This window comes from Lissotriton vulgaris, chromosome 12, assembly GCF_964263255.1.
Source record: "Lissotriton vulgaris chromosome 12, aLisVul1.2, whole genome shotgun sequence".
In the NCBI taxonomy this organism is placed as follows: Eukaryota; Metazoa; Chordata; class Amphibia; order Caudata; family Salamandridae; genus Lissotriton; species Lissotriton vulgaris.
Window position 1 is genome coordinate 765,776,134 of NC_141700.1, and position 22,992 is coordinate 765,799,125.

The following is a 22,992-nucleotide window of genomic DNA, read 5'->3' on the forward strand; positions in this document are numbered from 1 at the left end:
GTCATTAAAAGATGCTTTCCGTTAACCCTTGCTCGCTGTCTGTGTTTGGCTGCATACTTTCTCAGCATATTTTCTTTTATGTTAATACACTTTTTTATTTATGGGTTCTCGTAACTTCAACTGACCCTGCTTTACAGAACTGTGCCGCAGTTTATTATAGCAAGTACATTAGGCAAAATCACATCATTCAGTGAGAACATCTTCTGTCTGGGATACCACTGCTACGCACTAACATCCACTTCCCCTCTGACTCGAGCTACCACAGAAATCACCCCTTGACTCTACCTTTGCCTTTGACCTACACCGCTCAACCGCCTGTCAGCTAGGTTCATGCTTTACAAAGGCCACATAAATACATACCTACCATGAGGGACATTTTTGGTGGAAAAGCTCACAAAAAATACCACTGTGACTGCTCCAGAGTGTGTGTGTGTGTATGTGACTGCTCCAGAGTGTGTGTGTGTGTGTATGTGACTGCTCCAGTGTGTGTGTGTGTGTGACTGCTCCAGTGGGTGTGTGTATGTGACTGCTCTGGTTGTGTGTGTGGGGGGGGGCTCTGGGTGTGTGTGTGTGGCTCTGGGTGTGGCTGGCTCTGGGTGTGTGTGTGACTCGGAGTATGTATGTGTAGCTCTGTGTGTATGCATTTGGGTGTGTGTATGGCTCCGTGTGTGTATGAGGCTCAGTGTATATATGTGTGGCTCTGGATATATGTGTGTAGCTCTAGGTGTGTATGTGTGTGTGTGTGTAGCTCTGGGGGGAGTGTGTGTAGCTCTACATGTGTATGTGTGACTCTGGGTGTGTGTATAACTCTGGGTGTGTGTGTGGCTGTAGGTGTGTATGTGGCTATGGGTGTGTGTGTGGCTCTGGGTGTGTATGTCGCTCTTGCTGTATGTATGGCTATGAGTGTGTGTGTGGCTCTAAGTGTGTATGTGGCTCTGAGGGTATGTATGTCTCGAGGGGTGTGTATGTGTGTAAAGCTATTAGTGTGTGTGTGTGTAATGCTGACTAGATGTATGTGTATGCCTGGCTATAAGTGTGTGTGCCTCTGAGTGTGTGTGTTTGTAGAGCTCTGGGTGTGTGTGTGTGTTACTCTAGGTGTGTTTGTGTGTGTGTGGCTCTCTGTATATGTGTGTGTAGCTCTAGGTGTATGTGTGTCTATAGGTGTGTGTGTGTGTGACTCTAGGTATGTGTGTGTAGCTCTGTGTGTGTGTGTGGCTCAGGATGTGTGTGTGTGGCTCTAAGTGTATGTGTGTGTGGCTCTGTGTGTGTATGTCTTTGTGTGGCTCTGGGTGTGTGTATGTGGCTCTAGGTGTGTATGTGTGTGTGGCTCTGTATGTGTGTGTATATGTGTGTGTAACTCTGGGTGTATGTATAACTCTGTGTGTGTGTGACTCTGGGTATCTATGTGTAGCTCTGTGTGTGTGTGCATCTGGGTGTGGCTCTGGGTGTGTTTGTAATCAGTGTGTATGTGTGTGGCTCTGGATATATATGTGTAGCTCAAAGTGTGTATGTGTGTGTGGCTCTGGGATGGTGTGTGTGGCTCTGGGGTGGTGTGTGTGGCTCTGGGGGGAGGTGTGTGTAGCTCTGGGAGGAGTGTGTGGCTCTGGGGGGGTGTGGCTCTAAGTGTGCATGTGTGACTAGGGAGTGCAGAGTGACTAGGGAGTGCATAGTGACTAGGAAGTGCAGAGTGACTAGAGAGTGCAGAGTGACTAGAGAGTGCAGAGTGACTAGAGAGTGTAGAGTGACTAGAGAGTGCAGAGTGACTAGAGAGTGCAGAGTGACAGGGAGTGACTAAGGAGTGCTAGGAAATGACTAGAGAGTGCTAGGGAGAGCACAATGCTAAGAGGGGCACAGTGACTAGGGAAGCTAGGGAGTGCACAGTGCTAGGGAGTGTAGAGTAACTAGGGAGTGCTATAAAGTTCTAGAGACTGCACAGATTAAGCTAATAACAATGTAAGTGACAATGCCATTTATTTATCTGTTTTCAGAACCAACACATAAATAAAAATGTTGTCATTAACAATGCCAATAGCTCCAACTTTTCCATAGGCGAAACCATTGCATTGAAAATGCTTGTTATTTTTTTGAGTGTGGTGGTGTGACGCCGGTCACCATGGTGGTAGCTCCGGTGTGGCTCCACACGACGCCATGATGCCCTACTGCAGTGCCTGCTCTGGCCTAGTACCGGCCCGCAGCCGTCGATCGTACACTACACATTATAATACCCAAATTTGCAGATTCGTCACACGGTTTTAAGCAGCATCAAGGCAAACGGGCCTAGACGGTGGTTTGATTGACACTTTGAGAAGTCAGGGAGTCCTGTTGTCCTGGTTCTCAAACAGGCACAGTAGAAGTGTGATTTCATTTTGCGAGGCTCCCATAGTATGTGTCAACTTACTTTAAGGCTGAAGAGCGGTTAAGTTAAGGCCCTGTCCCGGGCTGGAATTTGGATTATTTAGTTGTGTGCGGCAGGCAGCGTGTGCAGATTTGTTTTCAAATTACCATGTCTTGCAATGATTTAAATTGTCTACATAGCCACTGACTAGCTCTTACAGTTAAATATATAATCGATTCGCAGGGCGATGGTGAAGAGAAAGTTCACTTTATAGGACGAGCACAAAGCCGTTTTATGAACATAAGACATTTACAGCGACGTGAAAATACATCCAGTCCTAATTGTAAGGTCTCTTTTCATACTTGGCCCCACTCCTGAAGCCGCAGGAAGGTCGTACAATCTGTGAAGATAACTTAGAGAATTACAAGTGTGCAGTAGAGACATGTCAGCACCCAGAGGGGCACAAATGAAAGGCCTGGCGGGTGTCACAGCCTTTTGTGATCCAGCAACTTAACAAGTTTATATTTTCATGTTAAAGTAATACCTGTTATTAACATGATTTGAAGCCAAAGGGTAAATACTATTACAATGTCATAAAGTACTGGTGTTTCCTGCTCTGCATCAGGCACTCCCTGCTCTAGGAATACAGAGCACGAAAATACCTTTAATGCAATTACAGTCTGAAAGTGGTCTCTCTTTGTCTTTCTCGCGCTCCCATACTTTTTTCACTATCTTTTTCTGCCCCTCCTTCTCTTTCCCTGCCTCTCTCACTCTGTTTTCGCTCTCTTTATTGCTTCTTTTTTTCCATTCTCTGTGTTAATGGCCTTCTGTCTCTTACATGCTCCATCTTGGTGCTTCCTTTTATTTTTCGTTTTCAGTCGAAGCCTTTCCCCTCTCTCTTTTATTCCATGCTTGTCATTCTCAGAACACCACAGCATGACAGCATTTTGAGTAATCAACGCTGACTCATATTAAGGGCCATATGTATCAAGCACTAATGCTGAAATTCGCCGTATTTCGGCGTTTGCGAACGCATTCGTTCTAAATGGTATGTATGAAAGAAATCTGCGTGCAAAATAAGGAATTGCAAAATTTGCGATTTCTTATTTTGCAATTGCATTTAAGGAATCGCAAATTTTGCGATTCCTTAAATGCAATGTAAGAAGCATTAAAAAATGCAAATTGGCCTTAAGGAATCACAAATTACCACCAACTTCAAGTTGGTGGTAATTTGCGAATTCCTTGAAAAATGCACTTTTTTGCATTTTTCAAAGTGCAATGTGAAGCACATACATGCCCTTAGGGCAAGTATGTGCGCCGCATGTGCACCCATGCTAATTTCAGGGGTGCAACAAGGTGTCCTTTGGACACCCCTGCACCCTTGAAGTTAATCTCAATCTGCGATTCTCAAATTGCAAATCACGAATTGAGAATAACTTCCCATTCATTCCTATGGGCCTCCAAGCCCATAGAAATGAATAGGAAAGTATTCCTTAATTGCGATTCGCAATTTGCAAATCGCAATTAAGGAATACTAAGAAATCGCAAACAAATTGCGCTTTTGTACATACATCCCTATTTGCGATTCTCAAATAGCGATTTCTAAAAAAAAAATCGCTGTTTGAGAATCGCAAATCAGGTTGCTGATACATATGGCCCTAAGTGTTTATGTGAAAGACGATGTTGCTGGAAATTGTGTCGCCCTCCCACGTGCCTGGTAGTTTTTTCTGCAAGTCATTATATTAAAAGCATGGCAGCGTGTTTTTGACCAAACTGGCATGCGTTAGGTCACTTTAAGAAAAAGATTTTTAATCTGAAGTTTGTACTCATCATCCCAGCGGAAGGGTATACACCTGTTACAACGCAACTTTTACAACTACCTACTATTACAGCCCAACTTTTACAACGCATACCATTACAACGCATTGCGCTGGGGGGCACTCTAGGATAGGGAATAAGTTTAATTTACTATCCAACACCTTCCCTAGTGTCCACGGGGACTGGAGTTGGAATAGTAAATTATACTTACCACTATCCAGCACCTCTAAGCGCTATGCGTTGTAATGGTATGCGTTGTAATGGTAGCGTTGTAATGGTAGGTAGTTGTAATGGTATGCGTTACACATGGTACATCCCAGCGGAAGGATGGCCAAAAAAAATTGCAGTAGTTTCTCTTCCCAGATAGATAGTTGTTTCTCAACCTACAGCTTTGACTTTATTCTCATGTTCATGTTGGAACATGGAAACCCTTATGTTCGCCAGATCTCGGTTTTCTTACAATATCAAAATCCTTGCAAATCATTTTGAAAAAAAGGTACTTGTGGGTTATCGTAGGGATTGCAAAAACGGGTGCAAACAGTATATTTTGTACTACTGTTTCATAAGAACCTAAGAGCCGAGTACAGCCTGGGCTTACTCTGGTTTTGCACTTGCCTTTTCCACCAACTATTACTTTTTTAAAAGACTACACTAGAGACAAAATGCCAGTGTGCCAGAAGTGCCAGTCTCAGTGTGCCAAAGTGCCAGTCTCAGTGTGCCTGACAAGCCTGTCCAACTCTTTTCAAACGTAGAACACCCGTTAGAGGCAACTTTCAAACTCACAAATCTGAAGATATTTATTCGTATGCAGGCAAGAACGCCCCATGCATTCTTCTTTATAGTATAATGCAAGGGAGCTTCAGAAACAGTTTTGAAAAATTCAGACATCACAACTTCATTGTTCATTACTTTCGGTAAAATTACGTTTATTGTTGCACTTGCTTATGTGAAGGCTACCTTCCTGAAATTCACATCGGGTATTATATCTAACTTTTAGCAGTGCCCATTGAGGATGTGGGTGAAGCCAATAGACTAAATGGGTAGAGACAGTGGACGAAGTGGGTGGAGCCGGGGTAAAGTAGGTGTGGCCTCCGACAAACATTTGAGCACCTGGACTTCATATTTTACAAATTAAGCTTCTTTCCGGAGTACGAGCCTGTCCTGCAGGGGAGGTTTGAGGTGCACTGGCAGAACTAGGGAGGAGTCTCGTCCTCGATACCAGCCTGTGCTGCAGGGGAGGTCGGAGGTGCACGGACAGAACTGGAGAGGAGTCCCATCCTGAATACTAGCCAGTGCCACAGTGGAGGTTTGAGGTGCACTGGCAGAACTGGAGGGGAGTCCCGTCCAGAATACCAGCCTGTGCCACAGTGGAGGTTTCAGGTGCACTTGGAGAACAGGAGGGGAGTCCCTTCCTGAATACCAACCTGTGCCGCAGAGGGGATTTGAAGTGCACTGGCATAACTGGAGGGGACTCCTTTCATGAGTACCAGCCTGTGCCACAGGAGAGGTCTGAGGTGCACTGGCAAAACCGGAGGAGGTCCTGTCCTGAATACCAGCCTGTGATGCAGGGGAGGTTTGAGTTGCCGGTGGGGTGTTCCTTCCTGAATACCTCCCTGACTCGCAGGGGAGGTTTGAAGTGCACTCGCAGAACTGGAGGGGAGTCTCGTCCTGACTACCAGTCTGTGCCACAGGGGAGGTTTGAGGTGCACTAGCAGAACTAGAGGAGTCTCATCCTCAATACAATCCTGTGCCGCAGGGGAGGTCAGAGGTGCACTGGGAAAACTTGGAGAGGAGTCCCTTCCTGAATACCAGCCAGTGCAGCAGAGGAGGTTTGAGGTGCACTGGCAGAGCCAGAGGAGAGTCCCTTCCTGAATACCAGCTTATGCCGTAGGGGAGGTTTGAGGTGCACTGGCAGAACTGGAGGGGAGTCCCTTCCTGAATACCAGCCTGTGATGCAGGGGAGGTTTGAGTTGCCGGAGGGGTGTTTCTTCCTGAATACCACCCTGACTCGCAGGGGAGGTTTGAGGTGCACCGGCAGAGCCGCAGAGGTGTCTCTTCCTGAAGACCAGCTTGTGCTGCAGAGGAGGTGTGAGGTGCACTGGCAGAACTGGAGGGGAGTCCCATCCTGACTACCAGCCTGTGCCACAGGGGAGGTTTGAGGTGCACTGGCAGAACTGGAGGTGGGTACTTTCCCGAGTACGAGCCTGTGCCACAGGAGAGGTCTGAGGTGCACTGGCAGAGCCAGAGGGGAGTCCCTTCCTGAACACCAGCCTGTGCCGCATGGGAGGTTTGAGGTGCACTGGCAGAACCGGAGGGAGTCCTTTCCTGACTACCAGCCTGTGCCACAGGGGAGGTTTGATGTGCACTGGCAGAACTGGAAGGGAGCCCCTTCCTAAATACCAGCCTGTTCCGCAGGAGAGGTTTGAGGTGCACTGGCAGAACTGGAGGAGAGTCCCTTCCTGAATACCAGCCTGTGATGCAGGGGAGATTTGAGTTGCCAGAGGGGTGTTCCTTCCTGAATACCTCCCTGACTCACAAGGGAGGTTTGAGGTGCACCGGCAGAACCGCAGAGGTGTCCCTTCCTGAAGACCAGCCTGTGCCGCAGGGGAGGTTTGAGGTTCACTGGCAGAACTGGAGGGAAGCCCCTTCCTGAATACCAGCCTGTGCTGCAGGGGAGGTTTGAGCAGACGCAAGCTTCCTCCGTAAATCGTGTGGAGATAATTGAACTTATTATCCAGCAAAAAAGAGGCTCCACTAAATACGTTCGTGAAAAAATACTGGGTGCACACATTTGTGTTGTTTCTCGCTATCAGGCTCTGGCATAAACTTTTCCGATCAAGCCTTCTAGCAAGAGTTAAAGTTATCCCTTGTGACATCTGAAAATTGAAGCACTGCATAGCCACAAGCACAATGATAATAAGAACGGCCAACATCGCGTAAAATTGACCAGACTTAACGTGAAGCATACATTAGTTCCAGTATATATCTTTTTAATATAAGTTCTCTGCCTTGTAGGGACACGAGATTTTACCCAACTTGACGACTACATACAAATCTATCCTCAATACAGAAGTGACAAGCAGAGTTAACCACAGTGACGGAGTCCTGATGAAGGCATAGCCGAAACGCGTTGGTTTTCAACATGTGTCACTAATCTCTGCACATTGTATTTTAGTTAATAAGACTATGCAAGCAAGTTATTGAAATATTGGCAATAGATTAATCATGAATGTTCCGTTATCAAAGCTTGCCAATTGAAATATCAAACCAGGATGCTTAATGTATTGATTGTCTAGTATTAATCATAGGATTAGAAGATTTTACAAATGTGGTTCTAACTATTACCATTGGGAATATGAATTCATCAATCTTGTTCATGTAATTTTCATAAGTGAATTTTTTTCTATTTAATATGACAAATCATTTTTATAATAAAGAATAAATATAAATGTATTGATCAAATTGTCTCTCTTAATGATATTGTTAAAGAGTTCAAGGAATTAGATATCTAGGGCCCGATGTAGGTGGCCATTTACCGACCGGTAACGGCCGATTTCGGTATTTTTACCGATTCGGTAACTTCTAGATGTAGGTGGGACTCTTCTGAGTCCCAAAGGTCTTTCAGGTTCGGTATTTTACCACCCAATCCAATTGGGTGGTAAAATATCAAATCCAGGTGTGCAGGCACATGTGTGCATGCACACCTATGCCATGTGACAGACAGACATGCCCTTAGGGCATGTCTGTGTGCCACATGGCACACATGCCTGTATTTGGGGTGCTAGAGGGTGTCAAAGTGACACCCCCTGCACCCTTGCTCGAATCGGTAAATACCGATTCGGTAATGCCCATTGATTCCTATGGGCTTCAATGCCCATAGGAATCAATAGGCATTACAGAATCGGTATTTACAGAATCGGTAAATACCGAATCTTAACGATTCGGTATTTACCGATTCTGTAATACCTACATCCCCCCCGCCCCCCCTCTATTTTACCACTTCTTAAATACTGAATCGGTAAAATTCGGTATTTAAGAAGTGGTAAAATAAAATTACCTACATCTAGCCCCTAGACGACACACGCCCTTCTATTGTTAAACAGAATTGTACCCTGTGCTTCTTTTTTCCCCAATTAGTATTTTCCTTGGTAGGGTTGTATCCTATTTCCAGGGGCCCCGTTCGTTTTCCAGCAAGAACTGGAGAGGAGTCCCGTCCTGACTACCAGCCTGTGCCGCCAGGGAGGTTTGAGGTGCCCTGACAGAACTGGAGGGGAGCTCCTTCCCGAGTACCAGCCGGTGCTGCAAGGGAGTTTGAGGTGCACTGGCAGAGCCGGAAGAGAGTCCCTTTCTGAATACCAGCCTGTGCTGCAGGGCGAGGTGGACTGGCAGAGCCGGAGGGGTGTCCCTTCCTGAATACAAGCCATAGCCGCAAGGGAGGTTTGAGGTGCCCTGGCAGAACTGGAGGGGAACCCCTTCCTGAATACCAGCCTGTGCCGCGGGGAGGCCTGAGGTACACTGGCAAAACTGGAAGGGAGTCCAGTCCTGAACACCAGCCAGTGCTGCAGGGGGATCGCATCCACCTGAAAGTAACCACAGGACGTTTTCATTCCACTAGAGCTTCCTCGTTATCCGTGCTATTCACCCACCTGAGGTTACCTTTGAATGTCTTAACGGAGACCCATTAATACTTCACTAGCTTAAAGAGGTGCTGAAGTGATTAATTTGAGCCGGTGGTTTTCCGCTCGGCATCGGCACTTAATTCTCAACACCAGCGCTTGTGACATTCTGTCACAAGGTGGCGCTGGCTGGCCAATTTTGAGATGACCACAACAACCGGTAATTATTAATTCAATATACATTGAAAGTGACTATTACCTGCTGCTCACGCGATTCTTGTACCTTCGGAGGCCTGAAATAGTCCGAATTGTCATACTTCTAATGATAGTTTTGTAGTTGTGTTGTTACTATCCCTGGCAGCATGGCAGTCGCCATGTATGGTGCAAGCTGCAGTGGCCTCCTGACGAGAGCTGTTGCACTTATTTATATTATTTTATTACAAATTAAGGACTCTGCTAACCTAGGAAAGAACCAGCAGGCGGTTAACTTTAAAAACAAAATGCACCCAACACATTTTATTCCCACGTTTAAAATATATTTATCAAGTTCCACACTTTTGTTCAAAACAGTTGCCACTTTCAATCACTTCTATGCTTGAGTACACATTAGTAAACGAAAAATTCGATATGATTTCTAAAAAAATGAAACTGCGTTCAAACTGATTCTACGAATGTTCTTCTCAGGTCTGTGTGCATCTGCATTCATTTGTTCCAAATAATTGGATTTAATCCAGTACTGATTTGTAAACACCAAAAAGTGCCACACCCCAAAACCTTCGTGAGGAGTTTGCCGCTCGCTGCCACTGGGGAGGGTGAGGAGTGGGCACTTATTCTACTGGCATCACCTACTGCACTGTGAGTTCTCATCCTCTCTGTAACTCTTCTATTCAATCCTATATTTATTGTTCTCTTTCTTTTCCTGCCTCCTCTTCATCATCGCCCCTCCCTTTCCCCCTGCCCTTTCTTACTCTCTTCTCCTTTGTATCAAGCCCTTCCGTCTTCTCCTTTCTCTGCACACCACCTATTCTCCCTCTTGTATTTCCCCTCTCAACACATCTATTTCTTTCTCACCTCTTTAACCTTTGGTCGTCTTTTTCTTTTCCTCTGGCCCTGTCTTTTGTCCCTCTCTTCCACCGCCTTTCTCCCTCTTTTCCCCTATGCTCATTTTTTTGTTTTTTTTCTTTTTCTCATTTCATTAGTTCTTCAGCCGTCTCCCTCTCACTTTTTTTTACTCTTTTACTCACAACACCATTCTCAATATTTTACCCCCACCCCTATTATTCTCCTTCACTTTTCCCACCTAACTATACCACTTTATCATTCTCTTTTCCCATCTGACCCAAATCTTTCCTCCTCTACCTGTGGCTGTGTTATTCATTTTTCTCCCCGTTTCATACTCTCTCAGTTTATCCATGCCTGCATCTTCTCGCTCTCTTCTCCTGTTCCTATATGCTCTCTCATCTCTCCTTTGTCCAAGTCGTTTTGCTTCTCTTTTTCGCTCTGTAGTGCCTTATCTGGCTTTTCATGTACTTACCGATCTGTTCACTTCCCATAGCCCAACACTCTCATGTTCCACCCCCAGGTTTACGTGCAAAATATTTTGAGCTTTTCTAGTACGCGCTTTTGCTGTCTTCATAATAACAGGGCACCCATGATGTCGAGACCCATTTGGTGGGATATGGGACAAGCGGGGGCTCCTGGGCCACAGCAGTGGATCTGGCGTCCGTCCTACTATGGCTCTGCAAACTGGGCCAAGTACAACCTCTTCTACACTTGACTCTCATTGTCAGAGATGGTGACCAGTCATGGGCTTCTCTACATTTACAGTTTTATATGTACAATATCTTAGCTTTGGCTGTAAAGCAGAGCAACCCCGTTTACATTTGGGATGCTATAGGGGTGCAATTGTACTTCCTGTGACACCACTTCCCGAGAAGTCACTGCATGTGATGTTATTACATATGCTAATTAGTCCTCAATAATGTTTTAGGACTAGTGCCCTGCTGCCACCCTTCCAAATCTTCTCCTCATCCTTCCCTTCTGTCCCCACTCCTTCCCTTTCAGCTTTAACCTTGTCTACATTTCTTTCTGCCCTATCATCCGGTACCCCTTCACCCATTTCCTGCAGTCACCAGCACATTCTTACTTCCTAGAGGCCTCCCTACATAGTCTCCTGCCAAACTGTTCTTCTTGCAGGACCCAGTCCTTGCCCCCTTAATACAGGACCTAGTCAATGCTCCTTTCCTGCAGGGCATGTTCCATGCTAGCTCCCTGTATGCCCGAGCCAATGCTCTATTCCTGCAGGCACATACCTATGCTCCTGTCTTCAAGATCCAGTCCATGTTAACTACTACATTACCCTATGCTCCCTCTCTGCAGGCCCCCTCCCATATTATCTCCATGTAGGCAGCAGCCAATGACTCCATGCTGAAATTCCCAGCCCATTCGGATCTTCTACAGGCCACATTTTCTTCCTGCCACTTCAGTCCGTCGCCTCCTTGTTTTTTGCGCTTCGTGATCTTGATGCATGTGCTTGCTTCAACATTATATGGGATGGGCTGGGGTAGTCACTCGGCCTTATTTTGGGAATTGGTCAGTTCAGCTGGCAAATTGGGTTCGGGTAATGCCTGGTCTAAGAACACAACAACCAAAGAGGAGGAGGACCCCCACTTTCCTCTTACTTTCTTGCCTTGTCTTTCCTTTCCCAACAACCCATGCAGACACTGCTCATCTCTCCTGCAACTATGGTGTTGGGACACAAATGACTACTGTCCTCCTAAGGACTGTGAAAGAGTGGCAGCAGATAAATCTAGTAGCTGGTGCAGGTCTTATTCCTATTAACTAAATAGGGAGAGTGGCCACAACTGATACTCATTCCTGTCACCAGCAGCAACCTCATAGCTTTTACTGCCCAGCACAAACCACCAGGGCAAAAATTGATGTCTGTTCGAACCCACATCAGACAGAAAAGAAGTGAGCGCAGTGCAAGCACCTGACATATGAGCACGCCATGGGGAGAACAAGACAAACGGGTGAGAAAATCTTTCAAAAGACTGTTGACCATCAGAAATCTGACATTCAATCACTAAAAGGACATTGGAAGAGTATATTCTTTTGGGATGTAATTAAGTACCTGGTTTAGATTTCGGTGGACGAGTTACTCAGGCAAAACGGTGACTGATTTCCATCCGCCGAAATATAAATTCCAAAATATTCTATGGGACTTATTTTTTGGTGTATGCAGCACTAAGTGTATGTACTTAGTGTCCCTCTGTTGCACACCGTAGGTGGTCGTAAAGACCTTGTTAGGTTAAAGAAATTTCCACAAATAAATTCGAGCTGTTTGAATTCCAAAAAGAATCTTGTTTTTTGATTAATATAGATCATCATGATACTTTTCATGTAGGATTATTTTTTTCATTTAGACATGAATCTTAAGGTCCCAACACATTGTGTACATAATCCCATGGATAATCCCAACGCATTTAGAGTCAGAGACTCTTCATCAGGGGATTGTTTATCCTGTAAGTGGATGAATAGAGATCAGAATCAAGAAATAGAGCCTTCTGGCAAGTGCAACTTATAATGTGTGTACAGTATCAAGGTTAAAGTGGTGGTTAAGGACGGTAGGAATCGGTAACAATCAGCGTGGAGCTATGTTAGAAGCAGTGTGAATAGGAAATACGTAGTGCTCAGTATGGGAGGTAGCATGCCTATGGACTAGAGCGGAGGTGCGAGATCAATAACCATACAAGATATTAAGATCGTAAACACGAGAAGTGTGCACCGGCACGAGTGAAAAGAGTAAGAAAGCCGTTTCCAAGCCGCGTGGTATAGAAAAGGTGCTGTGAAAAGCAGGCCGATAAAGGATGGCCCTGCTATAGTGCTTACCAGGTGGTAACACAGTGATTAAGGACGCTACCTCCCATACTATTTCTTGATTCTGATCTCTGATTACAGCTCGAATTAATTTGTGGGAATTTCTTTAACCTAACAAGGTCATTACCACCACCTACGGTGTGCAACAGAGGGACACTAAAGTACATACATTTTGGACTCACTCCCTTTAGGTCAGAGGGGGATACCTCGAGTGCACCCAAGAAGCTTAACTTTATGAACTTTTGAAATACTCTGGATTCACCAGTGTGCCTCACTACCCTCATTTGATTTATATTTTGCTGGACAGGATATCTGGCACCGTTGTGACGGAGTAACCCATCTGCTGAAATCTAAATCAGGCCCTAAATTACAATTGGCTTCCAACCACCAAGTCCAAGGATTACAAGTCTGACAGTGCACCAGAGGTAGCTTTGCATAAGTCATGAGACACCACGAGAGTGAGCCTGTGGCACATAAACAGGGACCTTAATTCAGCACTAGCATGAACCACTCATCACCAGTAGCCATGGACTTCTGATAACCCTCAAAAAGCGAGGTCGATACTAAAGCTATGACACTGAACATACAGTATTGAGTTTGTAGTACTTTCTATTTTAGAAGAAAGCATTGGTTGAGCATTTATTAATGGCGGGAAACATCCTTTAGGTAGAAGTGTCAATCACGCTGTGCCTTCACAGCTCTGGCAACAGAGCAAACGCGTCTTTAGCATACATTCGTTCTGCACACAAGTCGTTACAACAACTTTCTTTAGGGAGGCGCATTGATGGATTGCTGTTGGAATTAAAGTCCAAGACCTTCCCTGCTGTTGCGCAGACTGGAGTTGGAATAGTAAATTAAACTATTCCAAAATCCAGCACTCCCATATGGCAAGTCGTTATACCAACTTATGTGCAGAACGAATGCATGCTAAAGACGCGTTTGTTCTAATGAGGGTGTTCCAAAGGCGTGCGTGATAAACTCAAGCGCAATACCTTCATACATTCATTAATGGCATGCTATTCGTTTGAGTTCTGGGTCTCTATTACCACACCGCTTCTAGAGTAAGGCGTGGTTTGCTCTTTTTCACAACTTTGAGGATCAAATGCTAAGGTATTGCATACTGGGTATTTTGGGTACAACTGTAGGTCAATGGAAACCAACAAATCCCTCGACTCCTCACAGTCCGGCTACCGAGCCAAACACAGCACTGAAACCGCCCTCATCGCAGCAACAGACGACATTCGGACTCTACTGGACAATGGAGACACAGTCGCCCTCATCCTCCTCGACCTCTCCGCAGCCTTCGACACAGTCTGTCATAGCACCCTTTTACAGTGCCTCAGAAATGTCGGAATCCAAGGAAAAGCACTGGAATGGATCACCTCGTTTCTCACCGGAAGAACCCAGAGTCCGCCTCCCACCATTCAAGTCAGAGGCCACTAAAGTCATCTGCGGCGTACCACAAGGATCCTCACTCAGCCCCACTCTCTTCAACGTATATATGAGCCCCCTCGCGACCATCGCACGCCAACACAACCTCAACATCATCTCCTACGCTGATGACACTCAACTGATCCTCTCACTCACCAAAGACCTAAACACCGCCAAAACCAACCTGCATGAAGGAATGAAAGAAGTAGCCGAATGGATGAAGCACAGCCGTCTGAAACTGAACTCTGACAAAACAGAAGTCCTCATCCTAGGCACCTCCCCCTCCGCCTGGGATGACTCTTGGTGGCCAGAGGCCCTTGGAAAAGCACCCATCCCGACGGACCACGCACGGAACCTGGGCGTCATCCTGGATTCCTCACTCTCGTTGAACAGACAAGTCAACGCCGTTTCTTCATCCTGCTTCAACATTCTTCGCATGCTCAAAAAAACATTTCGCTGGATCCCCACCGAAACTAGAAAAACGGTCACCCACGCACTGGTCACGAGCCGCCTGGACTACGGAAACACCCTATACGCCGGTACCACCGCAAAACTCCAGAAAAAACTCCAACGCATCCAGAACGCTTCAGCCAGGCTCATATTAGACAGCCCACGTAAAGAACACATCTCTGGTCACCTGAAAAACCTCCACTGGCTCCCCGTCAATAAGAGGATTATCTTCCGCCTCCTAACCCACGCACACAAAGCACTTTACGAAATTGGACCCGAATGCCTCAACACACGACTGTCCTTCTACACCCCCTCCCGCCATCTACGATCATCCAACCAAGCCCTTGCCACCGTACCTCGCATCAACAAAACCACCATGGGAGGTAGATCCTTCTCCTACCTGGCAGCTAAAACCTGGAACTCACTTCCCACTCACCTTCGCCTTACTCAGAACCACCTAGCATTCAGAAAGCAACTTAAAACGTGGATATTCGACAAGTAATTCCCCACCCTTCTTCAAGCGCCTTGAGACCCTCCGGGTATGTAGCGCGCTATATAAATCTCCTGACTTGACTTGACTTGGTGACAAAGGGCTCAAACAGGTGCAATTGGTGTCCGGCGATAACGGTGTAACCCAGGTCTCGTAATCCAGTTCCCATTAAAGGCCACTGGAATTATGTGATACTGCTGTTGCAGAATTTTCCACAATATTAAGGATTCACAGCACTTGCACTTAATCTACCATTGACTGCATAATCTGCATATTTCATTACAACTGGCTTTCAAAGCAAATATCAATATTTTCCAAAGAAAAAGGGCCACACATGGTAATGTACAGTGACAAGCCATTATCAGCTAATAATTGGTCACCTTCCAGTTGCTGAATGCTGTATTTAGATGGTAACTGGTACTAATAAGGTATTTCATTGTTGTGAGTAAAAATTACAAAATACTACCATAATATGTGCCATATTAAGTTACGTTTTCTTGCTGAATAATATAGTCAGCGCTGCCATAAGGTTTCAGTGCCCTGCCTTCAACCAATGCTGACGTCTTACCAACAAAACACTTCAATCCTTTAGACAATATCAGAGGCAAAATGTGTACCCTATCTGATGTCCACTGTGATGATGGTTTGAGGGACAATGAAAGTAGTTAGCGTAAAGAAGGGTAAGTCCCCTACATTCACAACCCACTTAAATGCCTGTGTGAGATGAACAGAAGACATGGAGTGGATGAAAATGTGGTACAAAGAACTGACGGTGTTGGAGGGATAGGATCTGAAGCAGGTCCAAAGAGTTACTGCTAATGGGAGAGACACAACTAGGGGAGAATATGCATGATGAATGGAGGGGAAAGGCAGAGAATGAAGCCTACAATGGAGGGACAAGGCAAATGTTTAATGTGACAGAGCTAGGAGGATAATTGCCCATGGAAAATAGTGAGTGAAGATGAAAAGCGGACAGTTCAATGAATGAATGGGCAGGCTGAGGTGAGCTCCTTGCAGACTTCCATCTGTCATCCTTTCTTTTCAACCTTATGTCATCTACAGACCACATTGTATGTTCTTCTTACAGACCATTCACATCGTTACGTGCCTGTACCGGTCTCTGATTAGTTTTTACCACTATTCTCTTCTTGCACACCTCAGTCCCTTTTGTCTCAGACGTCCCAGTGTCCACAAACCATCAGTCCCTTCCTTTTCTGGGAGGTTCAGAGAAGTCATCTCTCCCCATTCAGGTAAGCCAATTTTTTTTTGCTTCTGGGAGGCTTTTTGCACCTTTTTCACAACTATTCAAATGCTAACTACTGGCTGGCAGAAATGAGAGAGCAAATGTAAATTCAGCTTCGAGGAACTTCGAGCAGATAAAGGGTAATTTTGTAAAGGTAACTTTTTGCTTAATATTTATTACAAATCTGACTTCACTATTGAATTGAATTTTTCGTAACTAATAAAAATTGTTGTTTATTTTTCTAGCGCATTCCATTCCAGAGATACGATATTTCTAATTGTTTTCTACATTGCAAAGACAGGCCTGACATAGTTTTTGGGTACTAGGCACTTTACAGACATGTTAACATAACATTTCTACATGTCCTAGTATTAAATAGCATGCATCATGCCTTGGTCTACATAGGGTGATAATAATAGTTAACAGGGACATTTTGACCTGTCAAAAGGCTTATTTTGAGAAGTCAAATTGCAGTTTTGACACTGCTAATTAGGCTGCAATGTTAGGCTTGAGCCATGTTTGCACTACCACTGTAGTGGCTGCACAATAGGTGCTGCAGTCCTCTAAAGGTACTTAACCTCCACGTTCTAGATACAATTTGTACAATATTCTAGGGACTTAGAGGCAAGTAAAATAAACCATTTAGGAGTATGCCAACCCGACCATGTTAAAAAGGGTAGCACAGACACTCTACAGCTCGTTAGCAGGGGGAAAGTGCACATAGTACTAAAAAATCCAACACAACCACGCAGAAAATTATTTCCTAAAGTAACAAGGAGAGGTGACCCAGTGGGGAAGGCACAGGCCTTCACTCTTATTTTTGACGGACAGGTTAGGATCAAAGGGAATAAAGTAGACACCTCCAGAGAGTAAACACAAAATCCTTAAAGAAAGAAAATTCAAAATATCTATACCAAAACACAGCCAGCAACAGTGAAAGACCATGAACATTCCATTCAGCTAATAAGATCAGAAATTTGGCAACTATACCAGATGTTGAATACAGTTTACACATTACCCTTGGATTTGTATTTTCAATACAATTCCCCAAAATTGGGTTAATGTAGATTAGCGCACTGTTTTTCTGCCCATATCTAAAATACTTCCAGTAGACCACAGTTCCCCCCAACTACGCCCCCATCCAGAGGAGCTCAATCTTGTTCCTACTTTCTTGAGCCCTTATGAATTGAGTGCCTTGTTCAGGTTGCAGTTAATATTGAAGAATATCCATTTTCATTTGTTCAGGTGCTGAGATTCTGGGATAGCCAGAAGTTGATACTGTAACAAGTATTTATATAAAATCCTCTATACTCTTTTTGAACTTAGCAATTATGCCTCCTCTTGCTTACCTCGACAGTTAGGAAAAGTTTGGTACACTCTAAAATACGGTTGAATATATTTCTTGTAGTTCTTACGCTTTTTATATTATTTAAAAAAGGTTTTTGATGATTTTACCAACTCTTTTACAACGCTTGATATTAAAATACTGGTCTAGTCAGAACGGCACACCTACTTCTCTAAGACCTTGGACGGGCTCCACACTAGCCTTAATACATCATATTTCCTGTAGACCTTAATCTTTGTTTACCTTTGGTTGAGGGTGCCAGTAGTAAGCACAGCAGACTACTTCTTGCCTTTAACTATCTTTATTCAAATTCAACACAACACAGACATTGGTCCATAATACCAAGCAAAGTGTGAAATTGTGTTCCACATTCTTTTTTAATTATGGCAAAAAGTGTCGAGCTTTCCTCCCTCCGTCCACTTGCTGTCCTGAGGGGAAATAGGCCAGTGTGCCTGCCTTAAATCTGTTGATCATTTACTTCAGGCAAACCAAAAAACTTAAAACTTAAATGTCACTAGCCTCAGCTCCTGTATTGATGGATTTCCTATTAGGTATCCATCTACAGCCCACAAATCATTAAGTACGTACATTTCACTCATTGTCACTCGATCTCCAAATGCCAGCTTGACATCGAACTTTCCACTGCATGATAACAATGGGCCCATAAGAGAATATATCTTCATTCTAGTGGCTCTCAGGGGCGGCAGAGGGGAAAGACTGCTGTATGTGACTGAATCCATGACGTTTATAGTAGAACCTGTGCTGATTAGACATTCAATCGGCTTGTTTGCTACATTTACTATAAGCCTAAGGCCACCCTTTTCGCCGGGAATTTGAAAGCCACCAACCCATCCCTCAGCAGGTGATGAAGAGCGTGATGGCCAAGGCTTCTGGTTTTGCACGTGGTTGTCTGTGGATTTTTGGGCTTGTGTAGGTTTGCCAGAAATCTCGGCCTGTTTGCTTGGCTTGCTTCCTGCTTTGCCAGAGCGGATGCCAGGTGCGGTCTTCGCCCTACACACAGACTGGTAGTGGTTCTCCTTCCCACAATAACCACAAGTGTGACCCATGGCAGGGCACTGACCATCATGTGGCCACTGGCCCCCACACCTGTCACATTGTGCAACAGGTTTCTTTGTTTTCGATCTACTCAAATGTGGCGCCCCCTGCACTTCATTTCCTTGGTCATTGTGTTCGTGCGCTTTGGTGCTTATGTTTAATGCATCTGACTGCACATGAATGCTTTCACACTGCTGACTGTCCCCTATCTTAGTAGACTCACCCAACAGCTGATTTCGGAGTGTGGGAGATGCACACCCTACGATTACCTGTGATTTGATTGCTTCTTCTGTGGAATATTTATCAAAGTCACAATCTAATGCCAAAATTTTCAAACGCAGTACAAAAGCCTCCATGGATTCATCTGGGCCTTGCTTTGCAGAATGGAACTGGTAACGCAGGTGCTGAAGGTCCTTTCTTGGTTCAAAGCACGCACTGAGGGCTTTCTTCAGTTTTGTGACATCTTCTCTCTCCTCCTGTGTGAACGTGTCTATGATATTATCCACTTCAGGACCAACCCAGTGTAGCAGTAGGTTCAATTGCATTTTTTTAGATGCACCTGTGAGGGCCACGTGATTGTCAAATTTTCTAATCCATTTTCGCCATCTGGGGCCCAGGTTCCAGGTCTCGGACATGTCAAACGGTGCAAGAGCATTTAGATTCATCTCTTTGCCAATCTACAATAGCAACCAATCCACCAAAATGTTGTTCTTAAGTGAGGTGGTAAAGATGACCGCCAAGTATCCCTTCCTGCGGGGTCAAAGGGTGATGCTGATTCTTGTGAATCACTCTTCTGAAATTGCAGGAGCTCTTCACTTTCAGTGCTAATCAGAATCCAGAATAGTCTTAAAAGGTAGACGCCAACTTTGCCTGTGAAGATCTGCAAAACGTTTTGTCACTCTCTGTTAAGATAAAAAGTTCTTGCGTTCCTTTCTGAAGATCTTTTAGGCGTTTATTGATTCCTGCAGTATTGACGACGTGTGAGGGCGTCTGAGCCTGGACCTCGCCTGACCTTCTAAGATGGCCGCCTTCGCTGCACGAGCTTGCACGTCCGTTGTGACGCGCACTGGCGCCCCCGCCTGCAAGGAACGAGAGTCGTCGCGCGCTGAAGTGCCTAGGTGTGTGTCTGCCGGTGTGGCCCCGGAGGACGGGGACTGAACAGCCCACCTGTACCTGAAGGCCCTCGTCTCCGGTATGGCGGCGCTCACCAGCTCCCTCAAGGTGCCGTCGCGGTCTTGGCAGCTCGTGCGGGCCTCGTTCAGGTGAGGCCTTCTCCTCACCGAGTCTACGACTCCTTCCTGTCGGCCTCGGGCCTCTTTCCGCCTCACTGACAGGCTGTGGCAGTCCCGGGGGAGCTGGTGCCGTTCTGCGCTCGCGGAGACGGTTTGTTGACGGACCCGGGCAGGGCGGGGGCCCAAAGGAGAGGCAGAGGACCCGGTGCGTCGCAGCAGCCAGCGGAGAAGATCTCGTCACACCGCCAGTTACTTTCAAAACTTTTCACCTCCCCTCTTCTCGCGTCAACGGCTCAAGGACACCTGGCACAGCCCGGCCCACTGCTTGCTTTTCCTAAACTTCCCGCCCTGAACCGCTGTCCCCCCTCCCGCTCCTCCCCCGCGTTTCCATTGGAGATCTCGAGCTCGTCTGCCCCGCTCTGTACGTCCCCATACACGTCCCTCCGCCCCCGCTGCTGCCCTCTTCCTTCAGTCTGTTCACCCATGTATGCCAACAATTTACAAGAGGAAAGCAGAAGATTAAAAACAGGCATTGTCAATGCAATAGGGCTCGCATTTGCGAGATTTTGAGCTGTTGCCATTGTAAATGACAATGCCTTTTATTTATGCGTTTAAAACACCTTCAATAATAAAAGGCATTGTCATTTACAATACCAAAAGGTGAAAGTTGAAAAAATTCGAGATCTATTGCATTGCAAACGCTTGTTTGCCAGTGGCATACTTTGGATGGCACCCTCCTTTTCCAAGCAGCAGTATGTGAATGTGAACAGACCCTTGCTGTTCCAGAATTCCACATTTTCAGAATGCTGTTAACTAATCTATGTAGAAAAACGTGAATTCTCCGAGGTTAGGAGGCACACCAGACCATCACCTTCATGGGCCCCGCTAAGTCACACTTCACGTAGGGCAGAAGGATGTCTTCGCATACGTGACGTGGGCAGCATACTGTATTTCCGTAGCTTAGCTCTTCATTTAAAAAAATCTAGTGCATTCTAGGAGTTGCAGTCTTCGTACGCTTCAAATAAGTCAATTGCACCAGAACTCATGAAAATATGGTTTGTAAAAAGGATGCCCAGTTTTGGGAGGTGTTGTCGTCCGCTCGTGGAGACATTTGCTCACACTGAGAAATATTTGAAACATCAATAGAGCGGTAACAGATGATGGGATAAAAAGGCGATGTCAAGCTTCCGTAGCATTCCTAAGCCAGGCGGGTGTGCATTGTGCCCCGTACTCTACCAACAAGTCTTTGTTCCCCTCACTTTATTCCCCCGTGCATCCATTATTTAGTAGCTAGGGTTGCACAAGACTTAAAAACACACTCACGACTCCTGGCCCATTCACAGAGGTTGGTGCTTCAGCACCTAGAAAATCCTCGTTCCATAGCGAGCGCTACATTAAATCCATACTCTGTTTGGTACAGTATTCTCAGACATTGAAGAGGGATTATTCCTGTGATCGTGGGGAACCTCTTGTGTGATTGCAGAACTGAGTAGCCATCTTACCAGCCCCTCTCCCTCCCCCACCCCAACACGCACAGAGGTCTTCAACCCCAACCAGCCCTAAAAGGAACTCTTTTGCTGCCTGAGAGATCTAACAGCATTCACAAATCAAAGATCTTCACATCTACACACTTTTAAACTAACTGTTAGAGTGTCAATGTGTTTTGAGGGGGCAGGGGCGCTATACAAATGACGTTCACAACAAGATGGCTTGCAGGCACCACCTAGTAGTGCATGCTCCCACTACTTCTCTTCGAAGCTTGTCTGGAATTTTACGGAAAGTGTTACTTGAGCTGGATATTGGCCAATAAACACCAATGTGTAGTTCGCTCACTTATGCGAAGGAACCCCCTTCTTATCTGGCAGTGGAATTAAAGTGAACTGGACAAATCACTAAACACACTTTAATGAAGTGCCAAAACTGCAACCAGGGCAAAGGCAAGTTGTAATGCAAGTAGTTCACGAAAGCAGGCGAGTGGCCCAGGCGCACTGACAGGCATGGAGGGTGCTTTGCTATGCTGTTTACAGGCACAGGCATGGGAAGCCCAGATGCTGCGGAGCGCTCAAGCCACAGAGTAACCCCAGGCTGTGCAACAGGCATGACTAGTGTACATGTAACACTGTTACACAGGAGAGCTGGGCAGTAGACCTGATCTAAGGTGCACGTGGGTAGCTATTGACAGATTTGTTGCTGAGAATCACTAGCAGCAGTACTGAGATGGACCAGAGTAGCGCATTAGCAAATCTGCTGCTGTGAAGCAGGCATGTCTGTAAGGAAGTCCGGTGCTGTGCAAGCAAGCATCAACGTGTGCTGTGAAGGAGGCATGTGTATAAGCAAGTCCGAGGCTATGTAAGCAAGCATTGGTGTCTTCCGTTCTAGTGCTCTGACGCAGGCATGTTGGAGTGCAGCTTCAGCTCTGTGAAGCATCAGGGGTATGCGTGCATAGGAAGAAGGACCTGGTGCTTGGAAGCTGTGTGATATGATGCAGGCTTGCTAAGGATGCTGGAGTTATCACAAATAAAGCAGGCTTAGACTGAAGCTCTGGGGCCCTGAAACAGGCATGCTGTGTGGCAGCTCCATCACTTTGGAGTGGTTATGCTGGTGGAGTAACTCTGTGACAGTGACGCAAGAGTTACCTAAGCAACAGTTCTGGTTCCCTGAAGCAGGCATGGCCGCTGTGCTTCTCTGAAGCTATGAAGCAGGCATGCCTGCTGTGCTTATCTGGTTCCCTGAAGCAGGGATGTCCATTGTGCTTCTCTGGTGCTATGAAGCAGGCATGCCCGCTGTGCTTCTCTGAAGATATGAAGCAGGCATGCCCGCTGTGCTTCTCTGGTGCTATGAAGCAGGCATGCCAGAGGGTTTTCACTGGTATTGCGCTGCAAAGGGTACCAGGGAAGTAGCCCTGATGTGGAGAAACAGACACGTGTTGGCAAGTGCTCTTGGACTAGGCAGACCCCACGAGCAGACCCAATATGGAACCAGAGCCTGCAAGGCAACCTGGTTCTGGTGAAGCAGGAATGCACACGGGCGGGGAGGACATGCAGTTATGCATGTGAGAAAATGTGGTGCTAGAGAACAGGCATTAGGAGGATAGGAC

The 22,992-nt window shown here is 45.9% G+C and overlaps 1 pseudogene; it reads right to left on the minus strand.

The window, feature by feature from the left end:
- Nucleotides 1-17,902: 17,902 nt before the first annotated feature.
- On the minus strand, nucleotides 17,903-20,176 carry LOC147678634 (uncharacterized; annotated as a pseudogene).
- Between the last annotated feature and the right edge of the window lie 2,816 nt (nucleotides 20,177-22,992).